Source organism: Molothrus aeneus, chromosome 5, assembly GCF_037042795.1.
Source record: "Molothrus aeneus isolate 106 chromosome 5, BPBGC_Maene_1.0, whole genome shotgun sequence".
Classification (NCBI taxonomy): Eukaryota; Metazoa; Chordata; class Aves; order Passeriformes; family Icteridae; genus Molothrus; species Molothrus aeneus.
The window spans coordinates 269761-291263 of record NC_089650.1 but is presented as its reverse complement, the minus strand read 5'-3'; the positions used below and the strand labels follow the sequence as shown (position 1 = coordinate 291263).

The 21503-nt window shown below is 45.9% G+C and overlaps 1 protein-coding gene across 1 annotated transcript in view; it reads left to right on the top strand.

Moving 5' to 3' along the window:
* Positions 1–21503, top strand: part of ST8SIA1 (ST8 alpha-N-acetyl-neuraminide alpha-2,8-sialyltransferase 1) — a 100742-nt gene that overhangs the window by 37197 nt on the left and 42042 nt on the right. The gene's annotated exons all lie outside the window — the stretch shown is intronic.

Sequence of the window (21503 nt, the reverse complement as noted above, 5' to 3'; positions counted from 1 at the left end):
GAATTATTCAGTGATCAGCATATTACATTAATTTGCTCTCTGCAGTAGTTGCCTTTTTTGGTAAGATACTTCTTATAATAGGCTTAATACCTTAGGGTTGGGTCCATTTTGTACCCAGCTCTTTCTTACCACCTGGCAGAACAATGAGTATGAATTTATGGAATGCTACATACCTCTACATATATTGGGGGTTTTTTTGTGCTGGTGTTTGATTTCTTGATATGGCTGATGTAAATTTTACTGGACGATAGCAGGATACCAGGTTATGTTCAGAAGGTTTATTTATTGTGTAGCAGAGGTGCAGCCCCCCCTTCTCCCACATATTCCTAAACACAGATGGAAGTGTGGCTTAGTGGAGTCTGCAGGCCTGGACAAAGTCAGGGAAGGTTATGCCACTGTGTAGCTATTAAGAGGGGGTAGCAAAGTTACACACCTTGTAGGAAGGTTATGTGGTGACTTTCAGGAATTTGTCTTCTTGCTTAGGGGGGAGTGTAAGCCCAGCTGTCCATGCAATGGGAGCTCTGCTGCATCGCAGGTCAGAAACTGACTCAGTGTAGCCAGGCATTATTGATTTAGAGTCCTTATCACCTGATATGACAGGGAGGGCAAGGGCTGTGGTTCTCTCCTGGAGCTGCTTGTATCACCTGAAGGATTCCCATGCAGCAGGCACTGGCTTCCCGGTGGCATTTTGGGCACAGGGAAAATAAGGCAGTAGTGCCTTTCTTCCATCAGGATGCACTGCATAAATCCTGCACGTGCAGCTTGCTCAGACCAAGAATCCAGCCTGCTTTCTCCTTCTAGATCCACAAAGTCAATGCTCTTTTGGAGTCATTTAAGGAGAAATTTGGCAATTAAATCTGTGCTGCAGATTGGCCAGTCACTACCAGCCTGAGGTGGCTTTGGAGTGTGGTGGCCAAAGGGTTGGTCTGCAGTGGCAGGCAAAGGCAAGGAAACTGAAAGTACTGCTATGAACTGAGCCAGCATTTGACATTCAATGGCCCAGCCAATTTGGACTTGTGTAATGTAACTGTGAATCCCAAGTGCAGAAAGAAATAGTTCTTTTCAGTGCAGAAATGGTGTCTTTGGCCAGTGCCAAGCCCCAGGAACAAGGCAGGGATGCACCACAGCACAAGGCAGCAGCAGTTCATGGTGGAACCTCAGCGGAACCTGTGCCAAGCCAGTGGCTGCAGGGGATGCTGAGAGAGCTCTGCCAGCCCGTTATGGTTTGGGGTGAAGGGACCTTGACAGCCATCTCATGCCCCATGGGCAGGGGCACCTCCCACCAGACCTGGCTGCTCAGAGCCCATCCAGCCTGGCCCTGAGCACTGCCAGGGACCCAGGGGCAGCCACAGCTGCTCTGGGCAGCCTCTGCCAGGATCCGTTTCTTCCAAGTCTCCCCTCTAATCTAAGTCTCCCATCTTTCATGTTTTTCCATGAAGAAGCTGTAAAAATTATTAGATAAATATTTCTAGTGATTTTTACAGCTTCTTCATGGAAATTCCACCACCCACCAGGCTGTCCAATCTAGTAGGTTGCTGCCCTTATGCACATAATGCATTTCCTGACCTCTGACTTGAAATTCCCCTTGGCTATAAGTTAAGTGATGGTTTTTTTCCTTCTCTTTCCCACATATGACTACTATCAAGTCTCCCCACAGTCTTGTTCTCTAGGCTGAACAACCACAAGTCTTTTACTCAAATAGCTGGGGTTTTTTAAAACTTCTGAATGTTTTTGTTTTTCTGATGGTCTGTAAGGAAAATATGTGCCAATTAACTGTGTGGTGCCCTCAGAAATATATTCTCAGATTTATCCTTTGGAATGGTACAACACATCAGCACCAAATACTCCAAAGCAGACATTAATGTCATCTTTCTGCTTGAACAAGTGACATTATTAAATTAATTAAATATTTCAGTATTTAGTATTGCTGATTATTCTATGCACAGTGTGGCTTGGTACTGTGGAGCAATGCTGCAAATTTAGGTGTTGGGACTGGGCTCAGTAGGAGACAGTTGAGGTGAAGGAAGGCAATAAAAGCAAAGGGTACAGAGATCTGCTCTCTGATTCTGCCAGTCAAAATGAGAAAGCCAAAGAGAAATAATTATTGTATGGGTATGATGCCTTTGTAGCAATTCCCTCAGGCACCTCATGGTCATTCCAATTCAATGCATGGTGTTATTGCATAGGTAAGTCTATGCCAGAAGACCTCTGGAGAAAATTAAAATAAGGGTTTCTTCAGGTAGAGTTTGTGGGGAAGAAATGTTGCAAAATCCCTTTTTTCCCCCCACAGCAAACAAATAGAGATGCTGGACTACTATTCATTTTCCTTCACACAAAGAAAAAAAAAAAAGGAAGAGATCTAGAGAGCCCCTGTGATACTCTGGCCAGTATATGAATACAGAAGGAGTTGTGGTGGCAAAATGAGTAATAAAGTATGTGGTAAAATATGGGAAGTGAAGCCTGGTTACTTCTGAGTCAACTGAAGTGTTCCAGCTGACTTCAGCACAGCCAGGATTTAGCCCTGTAATATTTTGCTGAGTGCAGTTCTGCTAAGGACTCATAATTTTGGTATTGTGGCTTCTTGCACAACAAATAATTACCTTCTTTTTCCTTTTCCCCAGTTTCTCAGCCTTGATTAGCCATTTGTGGTGGTTTGACAGGAAATGTGTTTTTTGGGATGCTGTGTTTTTGGCCAATGGATATTCAGACTTTAATATTGCCATTTAACCTGGCCATTGGGACGTGGACACGCCTCTGAGAACACGGGGTTAAAAGCAGAGCTCTCCCCTGGGAGGGTCCTCTTGGGTTTCCGGCGGGAAAGAGTTCGGGTCTCTCCCCCGGCCCAGCTGCTGGCTGGGCAGGGGGAGGGGAAAGCCATGTGGCCGGGAGAGGTAGGCCTGAGCCCGGGGGTGGAAGGGTGGAAGAGAGATAGAGAGACACCGGGAGCCATTGGGCAGCCCCCCCTGAGAGACACAGAGAGAGAGAGAGAGAGAGACTGGGAGCCATCGGGCAGCCCCCCCTGAGAGACACAGAGAGAAAGAGAGAGAGAGAGAGACACCGGGAGCCATCGGGCAGCCCCCCCTGAGAGACACAGAGAGAGAGAGAGAGCCGCTGCCTGGGACTGTAACCTTGAAGCTTGATAAACATGGGCCTGCGCCGGCAGCACGGCTGGGACGGAGAAGAGGGGGGGGGGGTTCAGCCGGCCGCTTGTAGGAGCTTTTAACCCCTTTTTGGAGAATGAGAACTTTACAGATCATTGACCTCTCCTGGAAGATAGAGTGGAAGATGAGGAAGGAAATGGGCCAGTGTGAGAGAGGTCTGGGCGAGTGAGAGATGGTAGAAGAGTAGAGAAGAATCCTAGTGGGAAGAGATGATGGAGTAGCTTTTGCTGGACTCTTTTTGTATAGCCATGGACAGACCCATGTTCCTTGTGATACAGAGACTGCATTCTAGGGGGAGGCAATGGCCTCAGAACCAAGAGGGTTCAGTGTTGATGCCCCTCGGCCCCAGGGGGTGAAAAATATGGGGGGGACAGGTGTCCCAAAGGAGAGATTGTGGGGACAGGTGTCCCAAAGGAGAGACTGTGCCTTTTTTGGATCGGGACAGAGCATCCTTAAAAGACAACCCTAGAAGCAGTTCTGGTCCGTGTTCAGTGGTGAGAGCACTGGACATGAAAAGGAAGAGGTCACGACGGCAGATGTACTCCGGGCAGTGCCACGAGTGACACAGAAACACACGAGGCTTCAGCTGTGTTTCCAGGGGAAGCCCATGGTACAAGAAAGACTCCTCTTGATGAACTGAGGATTGATTGTCTAAAAGGTGCTGCTGGACCGAGAGTTGGTGATTTGAGGAACAAATGTATTGGGTTGGAAATTTGGTGGGGGGAGGAGGAAATGCATTTGTGAAGTTTTCATTTTCCCTGTGTGTGTGTTCCTTTTTATCTGTAGTTGTAGAGTAGTTAATAAAGTTCTGGTTCTTTTTCCCTAAGTAGGAGCCTGCTTTGCTTATTCCTGGTCACATCTCACAGCAGAAACCAGGGAGAAGGTATCTTCATGGGGGCACTGGCATTGTGCCAGTGTCAAACCATGACACCATTGTTTTTATGTAGTGAAGGAGTTCTCTTTGTCTAGTCTGACTGAAGGAGGATTCCTTCGTGGCCATGGACCTGTTGGAGTGAGTGCAGAGGAGAAGCACCAGAGGTGATTACAGGGATGAGCAGCTCTGCTGGGAGGACAGCAGGGAGAATTGGGATTGTTCAGCCTTTGGGGTGACCTCACTGTGGCCTTGCAGTGCCTGAAGGGAACCTACAGCAGAGAGGCAGAGAGACATTTTACAGGGGCCTGGAGAGACAGGACAGGGGAATGGCCTCACACTGACAGAGAGTGGGTGTGGATGGCATATTGAGCAAAGTTCCTTACCGTGAGGGAGGTGAGGCACTGAGACAGGGAAGTTCTGCATATCTCATCCCTGGAACTATTTAAGGATGGGGCTCTGAGCAACCTGGTCTAGTGGACAGTGTCCCTGCCCATGGCAGTGGGGTTGGAACTCAATCTTTAAGGTTCTTCCCCCCAAACTGTTATCTGATTCTGTGTTATTTTCTGCAACATTCTCTTGAGATATGATCAGATACTGCTATGTTCAGGTGTGCATTTACACCAGATTTTTGTCATGGAGCCAAGGTAGTCCCTGTGTTTTGTGAATTTCTTGTCTAATATCTGTTTGTTTGAGAACAGACCCTCTGAGAGACGAGGAAGTTGTAGAAAAACCCTATCTAGTGATAATTAGCAATGTTGGTTTCCCTCTAAAGTTTGATATGTGCTCCCACTGAGCACTTGTAAGGCTGAGTACTTTGCTGAAACCTGCTGTTATGTGAAGCCTACAAAATAAATAACATTTGCAAGTAGACCAGAAACTTGCTTTTTGTGCTTTCAAAGGGTCTTTGTTCATCAGAGGTAAAAAAATATAGAGGCAAAGTTAGAAAGTGTTCAGCGTGGGTCTACTCTAATGTAAATTAGATCCTTCTTGCTTGCCTCATTATTAGCATTTTGATCCTGCAAGGAGCTCCTCATTCACAGTAATTAGCTATGCAGACTATAGTACCTGGTTTTATTCTTTCAAACATTAGCTTTTGGCCCTTCTTTCCATTTTTCCTGTGCTCTGAAGTTTGATATGCCAGTTACCTCCATGCAATATTATTCTTGCTAACCATGTAAACTCGATTTTCACACTCATTTGGTTTGTAAGATGCATGTTAATAACCATGTCCCTGCTATATTTTTTTCTTTGCCCTTCCTGTGAGCACTGCTGGCTCTCTGCTTTATGGAACAGTGCACTTGATTCCCTCTGCCAGCTCTGGTTGAGGGTGATATTTGCCCAGGGTAAGGTGACCTGAAAGGCCACTGGGCCTGGCAGGGACCTCGGTGTGGTGGCTGTGCCCACTCTGCACTGGTGGCTCTGAGGGGAGCTGCAGTGCAGGGCATCTGCTGGAGCAGCTCTGCCAAGCCATGGCAGGCACAGATGTTTACAGAAATGTGAGCTACCAAAAATGCTGCCCTTTTTATTCTGCAGGGATTCTTCTTTCATATCCCACTTTGGGTTTTTTTCCCCACTGATGAGCTATATTTGCATTCCTTCGGAGCATCTCCAGCTGCAGAAAAGCAGTTGGGCTGCAAGTTGCCCTGCTCCTCAGTAGTGTCACCAGCTTAATTGGGTTTTTGTCAGACATTTGTCAGGGGCTAATGTTCAACATGACTCTGCTACCCTTACTTCTCCATGGAGATGACAGTATAAAAGACAGATCAAAATCAAGCCTGATTTGCCAAGACACCTCACAGAGAGGTCTTGATTACACAAGTTCTCAAAGGAGACACTTTGTCTTTAAGTGTGCAAGAGCAAAACTCTGGCCTGTCAGTTGGGACAGGATCTTTCAATGCCTGGTGTCTGACTGAGAGGGGAAAAAAATGTAAAAAAGCAGTAAATACACCTTTTGTTGATAGCAACAGGGATTTTGGTAGTATAGAAGCAAGGTGAACTAGCATGTACATTCTATTAAAAGTGTATTTGTGGTTAATTCTGTTACAGGTAAGAGGGTGAGAGGAAATCAGTATTTTTTCAAAACTCTCTCATTCCAGTGTACTTTTGTGCTGGCTTTTGTCATTGCTACCCTCAGTATTCCTTTGGATCATTGTCCCCTTCTCTAGTGGGGAATGATGACAGCTCCCAGGTCTGCTGCTTCAGTTCTTTATCCTTCTTTTCTCACCACACTTTTGTCTCTGCGTTCCCTCTTAGGTAGTCCCCTTGTCTCCCCACCTGCTGCTGCTGTTCTTCGGTGTTTATCAGTATCTCTTTCCAGCTGCCTTTTACTCACGGTTCAGGGACCAGCTGACTCCCAGCAGTGCTTTCTGGGCTGCTGTCACCTGTGTGCAGTGCCTGCAGCTGAGCACACACCCCAGGGGCAGAGGCATTGCAGGGGTGCAGGCAAGGAGCACAGATCCCATTTTGCTCCTGTTCCCCACACCGTAATGCTTCTGGCACCTCTGCTTTACCCTGCTGTGGGCACAGGAACCCTGCACAGAGACAGACAGCCCCCTTCCATGGGAGCCCTGCTCCATTAGTCCAATAGCAGAGCCGTCTGCACGCCTGGAGTGAAATTCACAGGGTTCTAGACAAGAACCCATTTTCATGGTCACTTTCTGAACTGTAAAATCATTTGCTCGTCGTTGGTGTCAGGCAGGAGCTGCAGTTGCTTTGCTGCTGCCTGTTCTTTTGTTGTATAGATGGCTTTTTTTCTCCCTGTAGTAGCACTGTGAAATAATGTTCTCATGTTATTCTGATAGCTTTGTCATGGCTTTGAAGGTATAGGAACACAGATAAAACAAACATTGTCAGGAGAGGTAATATTTTTGATAAAAGCAAGGTGCTTTTATAAAAAATACATGCTTTTTATATGCTTGGTTCTTGCAGGGCACTCCTCTCCAGATCCCACGAGACAGGTTTCACTTCTCTTCTGTGGTTGGGGTAGTAAGCAGTTACCTGAGGGAAGAGCAGAATCTGAGTTTGCTTACTCTGCAGGTTCACTGGTGACACAAAGCTGGGAGGAGATCCCCAGCCCTTCAGAAGGACCCTGACAGGCTGGAGGGATGGACAGGGAACAACTGCCTGAAATTCAACAAAGGAAAATGCAGGTCCTGCACCTGGGGAGGAGCAGCCCCAGCACAGGCTGGGGATGGCCTGCTGGGAGCAGCTCTGCAGGGAAGGACCTGGGGGTCCTGGCAGATCCAAGAGCCCCAGCACAGGGTGGGCATGGCCAGCTGGGAGCAGCTCTGCAGGGAAGGACCTGGGAGCCCTGGTGGGCCAAAGGCTGTCCAGGAGCTTGGAGGAGAAGACAGGCAATGGTGTCCTGGGGTGCCTTGGAAGAGCAGGGGCAGCAGGTCAGGGAGTGATGCTGCCCCTCTGCTCAGTCCTGGTGAGGGTCACCTGCAGTGTCCAGCTCTGGGCTCCTCTGGACAGGAGCCATGGAGCTTCTGGGGAGCAGCAAAGATGATTTGGGGAGTGGAGCATCTCTCTGGTGGCGAGAGGCTGAGGGAACTGGGGCTGCCCAGCCTGGGGAGGGGCCCTCAGCCTGTGTGTCCCTGTGTGCAGGGAGGGCAGAGCAGGGCCAGCGATGGGCAGGACCTGATGCCCAGGAATGTGAGAGCTTCTTCGCTGTGCAGTGACCAGGACTGTCCAGAGAGGCTGCGGAGATCCCAGAGCCATTGGGACAGCACCCTGTGCCCTGGGCTCTGGCTTGGCCCTGCCTGAGCAGGGAGGTGGGACCAGGTGACACTGCAGGGATTCTTATTCAGCCAGGCTGTGACTCTGTAACCTAGAGCAGACCTCCAGCTGGAACTAGGTTATAGGATGGGCATCATTTGTTTGCTTTGCCGTAGCTGAATGAAAAAGTGCACAGTTCTTTGGGGTTTTAAATGCCTGTGTGAGGTTTTGGTATGTGCTGTATTTGCCTGATCTAAGCCACAGCTGCTTCTAGTCTTATCCAGTAAAATTCAGTGGTGAGAGGACCTCAGATGATGAGGAGGGTGCTGGAGTCACAGCCCTGGAGGTGTTCAAGAAACGGCTGGATGTGGCACTCAGTGCCCTGGGTTAGTTGACAAGCTGGTGATGGCTCAGAGGTTGCACTTGATGACCTTGGAGGTCTTTTCCATCCTAAAGTATTCTGTTATTATGTTTTCCTTTGCTCCCTCCGTTTGTTTCTTTGTGCTGTTTTCATCTTTTCTGACCACAGAAATACTCTGGTTCCATTCTCAATCAGCATATCGGGATGACATTTGTCTGTGGAGTTTTCAAGTCAATTTGATGTTATTTTAATGCTGTGCAGAGCAGGGTTTTGGAACCCTGGAAATTATTTTGTTAAATATCTCGTTAGCGGGTCAGGTGGGGTTCCTTTTTGAGATCTCCTTAAAATTTGAGTAAATATGGAAAACATAAGTTGTGCAGGATTCCTGACTTGGCAGCAATCCAAGTCAGTCACTTCATAGCCCTTTTCCCTGTAAATTTAGCAAGTTTCTCCTGGAAAATATGTTAACACCCTGTTGTGCTTTCAAAGAAGCTAAATGCAGTACACCTTGTAGAAATGTGGAAGATATGCATTTGGCTTTGATGAGTAGCCTTTCCACCAGAATTCATAGTCTTTCAAGAAGCATTTTCTCTGAAATGATGCTTTCAGAGTCTTCTTCCTTTCACTAACATATGCCTAACTACCACTTAACTTGCAGTGATTGCACTCCAAATTCCTGTCAGAAAGAGTAAATTTAAAAAACACAGGTTTTATTCCAAATTTGTCTTTTGATTGCCATGTCTTTGTTTTGCCTTCAGTGGATGTCTAGCTACTTATTCGAGGGATAAAAAAGCTGTCTCTGCAAAAATGATGAGCTGAGTGAAAATTATTTTTGTCTTTGCTGGTGTGTTAAGAGCAATTTATGCTGTACTTTAATATTCTTCCCACTCTTTTGGGACTTGCAGTAGTTTCATTTGGATGGAGGAGAGAAACTTGGACTTGAGGGAAGGAACAGGAAACAAAGCAGATGCAATCAAGGCTGTGTTGCAGCCTGTGGGTTCTCTGGGGTTTGGAATTCTGTGCTTAGAGCGCCGTGGAAAGGTTGCTGGGAGATCAGATCCCAGGCCAAATCCTGGAAAGCTGTGAACAGCCAAAACAGAAATTACACATACCACACATCCAGATTGTAATCAGAGTCCTGAGAAATGCTAGCCCAAGTTATCCTCGATTTGAAATTCATACATAGAATATCTCTAATTTAAAATTCACTGTAGAAATTACAGATTTTTATGGAGAAAATAATTTTAATTTCTATCATCACAGCTGCTTGGGCTGTTAATTGAATGACTGAGCTTTACCCTTGTGCTTTAGGTTCTTTAAGGCACTGCTGTGGCTGTGAAAATGGATATAAATTACAACAGTGTTCAGAGAAAATGAGTTCATGCTTGTCCAATCAGCTGTGTAGGCAATTACCTCATCTGCTGGGTCAGCACTGAGCACTTGCTCTTCTCATAAATTTATTATAAAATCATGGCAGTATTTTTTTCATTCATGTTTGGAGTTTGTTGTTTTCTCTGTTTATTGCTTATTCCCAGATGTTATGGTGTCTAATTGCATTTTTGTTGCTGTGGCCTCTCTTTGTAGATCTCTGTGTGTGATACATAGGAAAATACAATTGCATCATTCAGCATTTTGGAAGTAACTGAAAATATTCTATCTACCAAGGAATTGTCTGTTGAAAACTCCCCATGTTAGGGGTTGATATTTCTTCATATGAACACATGCTTCATGTTAGGAACTGCAGGGGGCTTTTATCTGACTGTGGTGTGAACTTTTGCCTTAGAGGTCTGTCCTTCAGAGCAACCTGTTCTGCTACAGGCAGCCAGACAAAAAGCCCTTTTCTTTTGTCTGCCTGTGCCTTCATCCTTGGAACAGGTTCTGTGTGTGGCAGCTGGGAGAAGGGAGAAACCTTGCATGCTGCTATGCAATGCTCTTGGAAAGGGGATTTTTTCACCTTTTATACCAAACTGTGAGGAGCTGTTCCCTGGTCCGTGCCCTGGGGTGAGTGGCATTCGGTGTCTGAGGCTGGAGAGGGAAATTGCTGAGGGAATGTTTAATTTGCACCCCTGGCTGACTGACAGAGTGGAGCCCCTGTCTGAAACACGTGGGGTTTGTGCTTGTTTTGTGGGGAGTCCTGGTGCTCAGGAATTACTGCAAGTTCACTGGAGCTCTTGCTGAGATTGCTTTGCTGTATTGAGTTTGGATGTCTGAATTTTAAGTAGGAGTGGGAGAAGTGATTTAAACAAAACAGTGTAGCCTATGACCCACCACTTTGCCAAACGTGCTGTGAAAGACTTGCCCATTTTGAATTCTGATGTAGAATCATTGCTAATTTATCTTTAGCAAAGTGCTGTAAAACAACCTCCTCTTCACTGGAATATTTGGAGTGCAGAGTCTGCCAGTCAGTTGTGTCTACAAGTGTCCTCTTCAGGCTTAATGAAACCTTGAAAATTCTCACTGCTTAAGTGGAGGCTTTGCCACTAAACTATTTCATGAATGAAAAATGCAGGCCATTAATTTATTAATATACATACACTTTTCAGTTGAATCTGGATTTGATTTATGAAAGATTACAAGTTTCACAGGCCTCCAAGATTTTCATACAAAAGCTCAATGAAACTCAGTAGTTCTGAGTTCTTCTTCTCTTTGGGATTTAACTGTGACATGAAACACCCAAATGTGCCATTGCTTTGCTGACAAAAAGGAGGAGCTGAATGAAAAAGAAGATAGGTAGGCTCTGGCAGTCCAAGAGTCACATTTGTTTGTGGTGAAAAGAGTACAGATCTATGATGAAAGGCAGGAAAATGTAAGTAACACTACAAGGGGGATGCTGTTAAAAGGAATCTGTTTATTCTGCATATTCTAGAGTCACTGAAATCTTATTTACTGGGGGAAAAAAAGGGCACGATATTGTTGCTAACTTGGTTGTTAGCAGTGGGGTGGTCAAATATCTGCTGTTTCCAGGTGTCATGAATGGCATTGTCAGAGGACCAAGACAAAAATGGAAGGTCTAGGTGGTCCACTTGTGTAGAGTATTTACTAGTGATGCAAAAAAGAAAGAGCCTAATCTGACTTTCTAATTACAGGTCATATTATAAGAGATTCTATGCCTGGGGGAGAAACATTTTCCCTAAGTGTGACTTTTTGGCTGGACGAAATTGAGAAAGAATATATTGTACAGCATTCAGAAAGTCATTTTCCAATCATTTTTGCCTGCCCTTTAAAGACTATCTAGACATGTGTGGAAAGCAGCAACACTTGAATATATCTCTTTAATTGACTTAGAGAACTCTAAAAAAAATATTAGAGATGCTGTGGGAAGATGAAACCAGAGGGAACAGTTACGTGTAGTGACAGGCCAGGAGGGAATGGCTTCCTACTAACAGAGAGTAGGTTTACACTGGATATTAGGAAGAAAGTCTTAACCCTGAGGGTGCTGAGGCCCTGGCAGAGGCTGCCCAGAGAAGCTGTGGATGCCCCATCCCTGGAAGAGTTCAAAGCCAGGTTGCATGGGGCTCTGAGAACCTGGGAGAGTGGAAGGTGTTGAAACAATGACCTTTTAAGGTCTCTTCCAGCCCAGGCCATTCTATGACTTTATACATCCCTTATCAAAAGCCACCAACCAACCTGTGGTGTCTTCCATGAGATCCATCATGTGAATAAAGAAAGCTAAAGGAAAATTCAGAAGCTTAATTTTAAGGAGTATCAAAGTCAAACAACTCAGTTTTCAAAAGGTGAAAGAGGATGACAATTCTTGTGTGACATATCTTGGTAACAGGATGAAAAGGAAAGCAGCAGAGTGAGTATAAGAGGCAGAATGGAGTAACTTTCTCAGCCACAGAAATAAGTCTGGCTAAGGATGTCTTTGGAAATGCTGCATGGGAGCTGCAGCCGTGGTGTTTGAGTGTTCCTGTTACCTGTTAGCAGGTACTGACTGAGAGTGGGTTCAGCATGAGCCTAATTAACAGCCTCTCATCCCTGCTGGGGCTCAGGTACTCCTGCTGGTACACTCCAAGCTGTTTGCTCCTTTACCCCATCCTCTTCCAGCTCACAAGGCTCAAATGTTTGCAGGTAGGAAGCTGTCCCTCCTCAGCCTGGCCATTAAACTGGGGCTGAAGCAGGCCCCAAAAACAAAGTGGAGGGAAAGGCTCTAGGCTTAGGTAGCTTGATGTTGGGTAGTGCTTATTACTCAGGGAGTATTCAATCCATTCCCATGGTGTTAACAGCTTCCTGCTGCTCTGGATGCTTATTAAATTGCCCTGGATTTGCAGCAGGTTTGGGAATTGCTTTAAGTGAAAAACTGGTTTTAGCTTGATAGGAAGCTCAAAACCTACTTGCTGGGTCTGACAATACCTTAAAAATAACAAAATAATATGGTGTCCTGTCAGGTACTGTGATTTCACAGAACCATAGAATCATTAAGGTTGGAAAAGACTTCCAAAGTCATCAAGTCCAACCTTTGACCAATCACCCCCTTGTCAATTAAAGCTTAGCACTGAGTCATTCCGTAACACCTCCAGGGATGGTGACTCCACCACCTCCCTGGGCAGTCCATGCCAATGCTTAGCCACCTTTCTCTGGGGGAATTCCATCTGGAACTTCATTTCCATGGCTGTTTGTTCAGCTGGCAGGAGGGAGTTGCACTTTATTGAAGCTGTTTGTTGTGTTCTCCAGGTTACAGCCTGGAGCAGAGGGTTTGTTTCAGGCCCTTTGTTCAGGGATGCGGCCCCGCCTGGCTGAGGGCTCTTTACTGAGGGACGCAGTCACCCCGGCTGAGGGCGGGCCGGGCCCGGCGGATCCCGGCGCTGTCCAGGGCCAGGGCGGGCCGGGCCCGGCGGATCCCGGCGCTGTCCAGGGCCAGGGCGGGCCGGGCCCGGCGGATCCCGGCGCTGTCCAGGGCCAGGGCGGGCCGGGCCCGGCGGATCCCGGCGCTGTCCAGGGTCCTGCACACACGGGGAGACCCGGCTGTGGCAAGAGGTGCCCCGGGTTCTCTGAATTCTCTGATGCTGAAAGCAAGAGAAGCATCGAGTCAGTGAGGAAAGCCCTTTGTCTGAGGTCAGGTTTCAGATCCTATGTGCAATTGTGCTGTCTTGGTTTGGGTTGGGCCCCTCAGGCCTGGCCTCCCTGTTTGGTGCACTCTCAGTAGGGGAGTGACTCCCCAAGTACTTTCACAGAATCACAGCGCCGTTTAGGTTGGACAAGACCTCCAGGAGCCTTGATTCCGATCTTTGAATGATTTCCACCTTGTCCACTAGACCTGAGTACTGAGGTGTTTCCTGAGCACTCCCCAGGATGGTGATTGCCCCACCTGCCTGGGCAGCCCATTCCAGTCAGTGCCTGGCCAGTCCTTCAGTGGAGAAATTCATCCTGACTCCAACCTGAACTGTCCCTGGCACAGCTTGAGGCCACCTCCTCTTGTGCTGTAGCTCCTCACCTGGGAGCAGAGCCCGACCCCCACCTGGCTGCATCCTGCTTGCCGGTGCTTGTGGAGAGTGAGAAGGTTCCCCCTGAGCCTCCTTTTCTCCAGGCTAAGCACCCCCAGCTCCCTCAGCTGCTCCCCACAGGACTTGTGCTCCAGACCCTTCCCCAGCTCCATTGCTCTTCTCTGGACAAGGCTTCATGTAAGCTTGCAAAAAAATTGCACTTTCTGATTATTTTTTAGGGAAGCAATATCCTTAATCCTTCCCCACTTAATCTTATGTTGCTAAGTGTTTTATTATTGATGTAAAAGTGACTGCTGTTCATTCAAATCAGTCATGATAAGCTATTCATTAATTATTCTTATGCCTTTTATGTGATAATACATTTTAAGGAGTTCTGTTTTCATTACCAGAAAGATAAATAGCTAATGGAAACTTCATTGGTTCTGTAATTTCAGTAGTTATTCTCCTTTACCTCCTTGGCCTTCTAAACTTGTTTTCATAACCTTTAGACATGACATTACAAGGTACTGCGCTTCCCTCTAATTGCTTCCTTATTTGGTAAACATGGCTTTTTAAGCACGTTGGTAGTCACTCATTATGTGTGAATCCTTTGATGCTGCTGACCTCCTTTCTGGCTTTCCAGCAAGGGCTTTTAACCTTGGCTCTACTTCTCTGCAGAAAGACTGGCTTGAAGAAAGTGTTGAAAATGCAGACCTGCACCACTGCCTGATGTGGAGTCCTTGAAGGTCTCTGTGTTGTTCTCTTGTGTGCTATTTGCTTTTCAGGCCTTTGTGTCAGCTTTTCGTGTCTGGTCACTTACATCATCAGGATCATGTGCTTCTGCATGAAGGCTAGAATAAAGGTGTAAGGTGCAGGCTGATACATTGTTAAATAACCTCCATATCTGTTGTAAAATTTGGAGTTTTCAAGGTCTGAAATTTGTCTTAAAAGTTAGGTTTTGCCTCCTTATCAATAAGGTAAGTGAAACTTTCTTAAGAGGCTTAATTTTTCTCATTAATAGAGGAGAAAAAAATGGAAGTGTGCAAGTATTAACATCAGCAGTCTTTCCATGCTGCTGAGAAACCAATCTCTGTGTTTAAACTCTGCTCGAATTTCCTGGACAGCTCCATCCTTGCTACTTGTCTTTTTAACCAGTGAATCTCAAAAGATGTCAGTGATTCATCTGAACTGTTCAGAGGTAACAGAAAGGCAAGGGTCACTTGTTGATGAGAGGATCTTTTCCTTGTAGAGGTTCATTGTCTGAGTTTCTGTCAAAATGGAAGTGTGTTGCTACTTTGATACCTCCCATGATATCTAAATCCATATTTTGATGCCTCTGGAAGTTGACTAATTACCTTTGCTGTATCTGCATATTCATATCAATGGGATCAGGAATTCAGAGATCGATTTCCATAAGTGTTATTGTCCTTTCTGCAATTAGGATTGGAAGCTCTTTTTATTTTTTATGAGCTGAAACTATCTTTATTTATTGCAGATACTGTGTCTTGCTGATAAGATTTTGAGGAACATGAGATTGTTGACAAACCTTTAGTAAAACTGGGAAAAGTAAACAGTGCTCCTTCCTGAGCAATAGTTGGTCTTGCAAAATCTGCAGGTATCTTCCTTGCTGACTGTGCTGTCCCACTCTGCCACAGGAGAATAGTTCAATGTTCTTTACTCATTCCTACACCAGACATAAGTAAGCAGATACCCTGCAATTTCCCTGTTCCCTTCTGGTTTCTGCTTGCTGCTCAAACTGTGCACCTTGAAATCACTGGGGGAGAATGTGCAGGCAAGACTTGGAGGACTTTGTCATTTGGCAGTCACATTATTTGGTTTTATCTTCGTTTCTTTGCCTGGAATGTAACAGTTATTTACTTTAACGAAGGCTTTTGTGCATGAGAGTTAGTGTGTGCCTGCAGAGAGAAGCTTCCTCAGCCAGGATATTGTGCACTGGGAGGCAGGAGATTAACTGCCTTGAAGTTTATACTGCATTTTCCCAGACCTGCAGGAAAACTCATTAAACCATCATAAGATAACTGCTTGTGTTGTTTAATAGATGTACATGACATTACAAAAGTAGTTTTCCCAGAAGGGATGATTTGTGTTCATTCTTGTTTCCATGCAACACACAGCCACAACTTGAAAAGGTTTGGGTGCATTTTTTTGGCTTAGGCTTAGAGCATTTTGTTCATGCAGCCCTGGTGTTTACGGGTTGCTACACAGCTTTTTATCCTCTGCTCAGACTTGGAGCAGATTGAGCAGCAGGGGAGAAAGAGCTGGGATGGCTGCTGTGCCTTTGTGCCACCTGGTGCCAGTGCCAACCTGGGCAGTGCCTGCATCAATCCAAGGAGGCACCCAAGGGTAAGGGAAGCCAGCAGAGGCAGCTGTTTATGGCTTCTGGTCATGCTGCTCCTCGAGGAGTTTGTATGCTGTTTTTGCTTTTCCTGCCATTTACATGGGGCTGGGTGACTCCACAGAACATTCAAATGCAGCTATTTAGGAGGCAACGTAAGTTCTTCTTGAGGCTTCCCAACAGTGGAAATGTTGGAAGCTGTAACATCTCCTGGAATAAGAGAAACCCTCCCCAGCCCCACAATATCACCAAATGATATTTTCTTTTTATAATTTTTAATTAAATTTTGGGGTCCTAATGCATTGCAGGTTGTAAGGTTTGGATCCAGAAATCTTGCAGATCTTTGGAGTTTCTCACCTATTTATGATTTTTGCCTTGTCAGGGAGGATGCCCTTGGCATTGCCAGAGCATTCATTATTTTAAATGTTGTCTATGATATGCAGTCAGTAGTCTGTTCCCATCTACAGACGTGCTTTTTTTGGCTTAGTTTTTCCATAATCCCCACACTGTGCTGTCCTGGCTGTATGGAGGCTGACTCTATTGAATTAAATGTCACATCAGCAATGTGAAACATTCTTTTAATTCCAAGCAAGTGCTCCCTTGCAGTGACATCATGCTGGGTAGAAAGCTGTTAAAGATCACACCATTTTGAAGTTCCTACTTAAAGTGCAGCTGGAACTCCAAGTGCCTGCCAGCTTAGTCACTGCTGCTCCGTGCTTTCTGTGAATAATGTTGCAAAGTGTTCTCTGTCTTTAGTGTGTGGCTGCTCTCAGTTCATGGATCCCTTGGAGTAGCAGAGCCTTTCCTGCAGCAGCACTGCGCTGCATTTAGCCTTCCTAGTGCTCCCTGTGTAGATAGCTCCTGAGCTTCTAATCTTGTGAAGAGCAGTGCTGCCTAAAGCAGATGTTTGTGGAGAGCACAAAGCTTGCAGAAGCTTGAATGTGGATCCCACCAGAGGGCTGAATAAAGACACTGCTGTCGTGGCTGAGACATGGGCACCTGCAGAGGAGCTTGTCCCACCTGGGCAGCTCCTCTTTGGTGCAAACACCGAGCTTCAGGTTTCAGCATGTACCAGCTGGCAGTGCCAAAATCAGCTGGAGGTCCATGTGGGATCTCCATCTTCTTTCATGGTCACTGCCACCATTTCTTCTTGTAATAATCACATTTTAATCAGAGTCCCACCTGTTCCAGTGAGGGAGAGTAGGTGTAGCCTAGATATGTGGAATTTGGGATTTATTCCTGTGAGGGCGGTGAGGCAGTGGAACAGGCTGCCCAGGGGAGTTGTGGGTGCCCCATCCCTGGAAGTGCTTAAGGCCAGGGAGGCTTGGATGGGGCTCTGGACAGCCTGGTCTGCTGGAAGGTGTTCCTGCCCAGAGGAGCTGGAGCACGGTGATCTCAGAGGTCCCTCCAGGCCAAACCAGCCTGTGATTGATGCTGTGCCCGTTCCCTTGCTGCCCCTGGGTCACTCCCTGCTCTGGGCTCCTGCACCTGGCTGGAGGGGAGGAAACGGGAGAGCCAGAGGCCCCGTTTCCCTGCTGGGACACACCTTCCCTGGCACTGACGTGTTCTGTGCCGGAGCTGCCGTGTCCCACAGCTCTGTGGGTGGCATCACCAGCCCAAACGTGACCTGCGGACAATGGAGAAGGAGCCACTGCCACCCAGGGTTCAGCTGGCTCCTTGGGGAATTCCCTACAGCCTCGCCCTCCTCATCATGATGCTGCCTGCTCCAAAGGGACAGCAAAATCACAGCATCTTTCCAGTTCAAAAGGCTTATTTAAAAGATAAATTATTCTAATTTATGTCCTCAGCGTTTTCAATGATTTTTGTATCTTCAGCATTAAAGCAGAGGCTGAATACTGTAGTTTATCCTGTTTTTCCAGTAAGAACCTGGTTTCTGATTAAAGTCTTTGGCAGTGAGTGGGCAAAAAATTAGTGCATTGACAACCTAACAATGAAATCCAAGTGATTTAGAGTAGCATTATCTAAAATTATTTTTTGTTAGTATGTGTAATGTTCTTTTAACTGATGACAATGATTTATTTCTGCTTAGATGAATGATGAAACTAATCAGTGCATTGCTTGAGAGATGCTTTGTTAAATTACTCCCATATTCAATTGGGAGTCTTTAATCCATTACTCCGTGTGCTTATTTGTCATTGAATTTGCAGGGGGATGTGCGGGTTCTTCTTTTGTGTACGTGAGTATGAACTAGAATGCCTTCACTGATTGCCAGTAGAGTTTCATTGTTTAAAAAGGGGAAAATGAGACAATGGGGCCTTCCTGGCTCTGGTTTTGTTGGCAGACACCTTTTTAAAAAATTCCTCATGCAATTCATTTAATAAAGTGCTTGACTTATGTTCACAAGGGAATTCCTCCTGCTTGTATCCAATATGCAAGGGGTTACTATTTAAAAGTATTTGTAAATTCTGTGGTAATTATTGTTTAATAATGGGGATAAGTTTATGGGTTTCTGGTGCATTTTCTCTATCATGCTAAATAAACTGAGGCTGTTTTTTTCCAGTCCACCCACTAGACTGTGGCCATTCATAAAAATTTTATGAATGAAGCAAAGAACATGTGTTGACAATGAAAATAACAGTTTCAGGAAGCTAATATTAGTGGAGATGCTTTTGTTACAACTCTGCTGCCTAAAGCCTGCATTTGTTAGGCTTGCTTAGAATTTTGAGGAGGAAAACAGCTGAGGTTTTTGTGATCATTTAGCATAAATGGCAGCTGCATCCCTTTATTGTGAGAATTTACACACTGCCACCTATGAACTGATAATTTGCCTAGCAAAGTGTTGTGATGTGGAAGGTAAAGAAGGAAAGCATTGGAAGGTTTTGTGGAGAGAGGAAAAAAAGCCATATATTTCATAGTTGCTTATGGGCAACACTTAAGTCTAGGACTTGTATCAGTTTTGTGTGAGCAGAGAGTTTTGTGTTTGTTTGGCCAAAGGGCTCCTGGAATGTCCCTGCAGTCTCAGCAATAACACAGATCTGTGAGCTGAATGTCTGAAGCAAGACAGATACCAAATGCAGGCTTCTCCCTGGTCCTCCTAAGGAATTGCTGTTCTCTGAGCCCAGAGCACCTGAAATGCCACCAGGGGCAGAGGCAGCTGAGCCTTTGGGCTTTGCACCCCTGCATGCTGGTAATGGCACTGGAGCCGTGCCTTTGCTAATGCCTGGAGCAAGATTAAAGGGTGGCCTTGTGGAAGAGAGGCCGCTGATCATTTTAAAGGGGGGTGTGGGGGCTCCGATGTCTGTGCCATGTCCCAGATCTTCAGCTCTGTGCTGGGGGAGGCACAGGTGTCTGTGGGCATGGTGGCTTTCACCAGAGCTGTGTCCAGCCTGGTTTTCCTCCCTGTGCATACAGCAAGTGGATCTTCACAGGTCAGGCAGAGGGACATCCACCATGAGGATACAATCTGCCCTTTGTGCTTTCCTTTGGCTCCTTCACATCACCCTGTCAGCCCTGAGCTTCTTCCTTTGCCTCAGACTCGCTGAAGTGATACCTAGTCCAAGATGTGATCCAGGATGTGATCCAAACTTGGGAATTATTTTGTCGTTAATCAGTAGCTATACCTTTGGCAGGGGTGATTGAGTAGTTGCATTGTGAAACTTGTGGAAATTTATAGGCTTGGCTAATCCTTTGTTTTAAGGGAAAGGGAGTGCTACTCTGAAATGAATAGGCTGCTTGGACAAGAGCCACTAGGAGTGAAGTCAACTGGACTAAGCAGCAGTAAATGGGGGGAAGAAGAATTAGAATGATAAGCAAGAGATATAGATAGTAAATTAGGGTTTGGTTAATGAAAAATGAGTGTAATCTGGAACCAATGTGTGTCGATGCCATTGTTTGTTAAAATGTAGAAATTGTGCCTATTTACACCAAGTGTGGGTTCCCACCAAGCTCCCTACTTTGCACAAACTACAATAAAAAAGAGAACTACCTCACCTTGGTGTGGGAATTTTCTGTACACACCAGGTAGCAAGGCTGTGCTCAGGATAAAAAAAGGGGACAAGAGTTTCAAAACTTCATCAGCTTCTGGAAAGCAAAGTATGTATGCGAATGAGAACTGGTATTATCATCTCTGAGCAGAACAGGAAATAAGCCTCCCTTGAAGGACAGCAAGTCACTTCAAGCACTATTAAAGGCTGTTAGCAACTCACCAAATTTGGAAGTATTTAACAACTGCTAAATGTGTGTTTTGTGGGGGGGTCTAAAGGCACAGAATTTGTGCCAGCACCCACTACCCTTAAAAGCAAGAGTTAATGTCTGCTGCCTTTGTGGTTTGGCACAGCCTTTGTGTAACCAGCTGTCTTGAAGGGAGCTTTGATGTATCCTTAGGAAAGGTACTGTTATTTATAGCACACATCTAGTCTGCATTTCCTCTGCTTCCCACCCCCGTGCCTTTACAGAGAATGTGAGCTCTCATTTGATCAGGGTCATCTCAGAGATGAGATGTCTTTGAATCTCAAAGTATGCTTCAGTAACTGTTAAGTTAAAAAATCTTCTTGAGAAGGCAGATGCAGGACAAGAAAGCAGCTGCATATCCAGTATTTCTGTGCTGTGCTATCATGACTGGCTCTCAGGACACTAAAATTTACTTTTCTGCTTAAGCATATCTTAAGCCAGAGTTAGTTTTTTCATTAAAAAGCAAGTTGTTACTTTATGCAAGCTGAACAGAGTCTAGTTTGCAGAGAAAGGTAGACGAAGCAAGTAAATCTAGGAAGAAGAGAAATAAGGCAGCAGGAATAAGTTGTAACCAACGCAGAGTCTGTGCTGTAATCCTGGCCCTGCTTTCTGGACCGTGTTTGCTCTGTGTGGCAGTGCCTGGTGAAGCTATGAGCACTGGCAGATGCTGCTCTGTCCGTGCCAGTGAGGCCACCCAGAGAGAGCTGCTCTGTGCTGCTGCAGCCTCGCTCTCTGAGGCCTGTGCACGAACTCCTGTCTCTGCTGCAGAGTCAGGCTTTGGCAGGTCTGATAAATAAAAATCCCCGCACAATTGTTTTTGCTTGAGGAGAAGATTAACTCTTGTATTGTCGACAAATCACAATCTGTAACTAAATCATACTGCTTTAAATTCACCTGTCTCTTCACCACCTTTTTTTTTTTATGTGCTGGGCTGCTCTGAATGCTGTGTGCTGCTTACATGGCTGCCCCAAGCTCACAGGAGGCTTCTGGCTGACAGGAACATGTCCCATCCATAGTCTGAGATCCTCTGGAATGAGGACTATGCACATCTAATATCTTACTGTGTTTGGTGCACGGGATCCCATGACCATTTGACTTTGCACTGTCATGCCCTGTTCAGCAGCTACAAGAGCTCCTCAGCTAAAATGGTCCCTTTCTAATTTTAATTTATGCTGATACTAATTTGTAATGTGTCTGGGCAACTGGCTGTTTGAGGAGCTGCTGTCAAGCTCCAAATATCTTTGCCTAAGGCTCTGGATTGACCTGTCCCAGCAACACAGCCATGGAGAGAGCCAGGGTGACTCCAGATTCCCAGTACACTTCTGTCATCACAGCATTCCCTGTTCCTTCCTTCCTTTCTTCCTCAGAGGTGTCTTTTGTATATCAGCTCAGGAGGATCACTCTCATGGGTTGTCTGTCG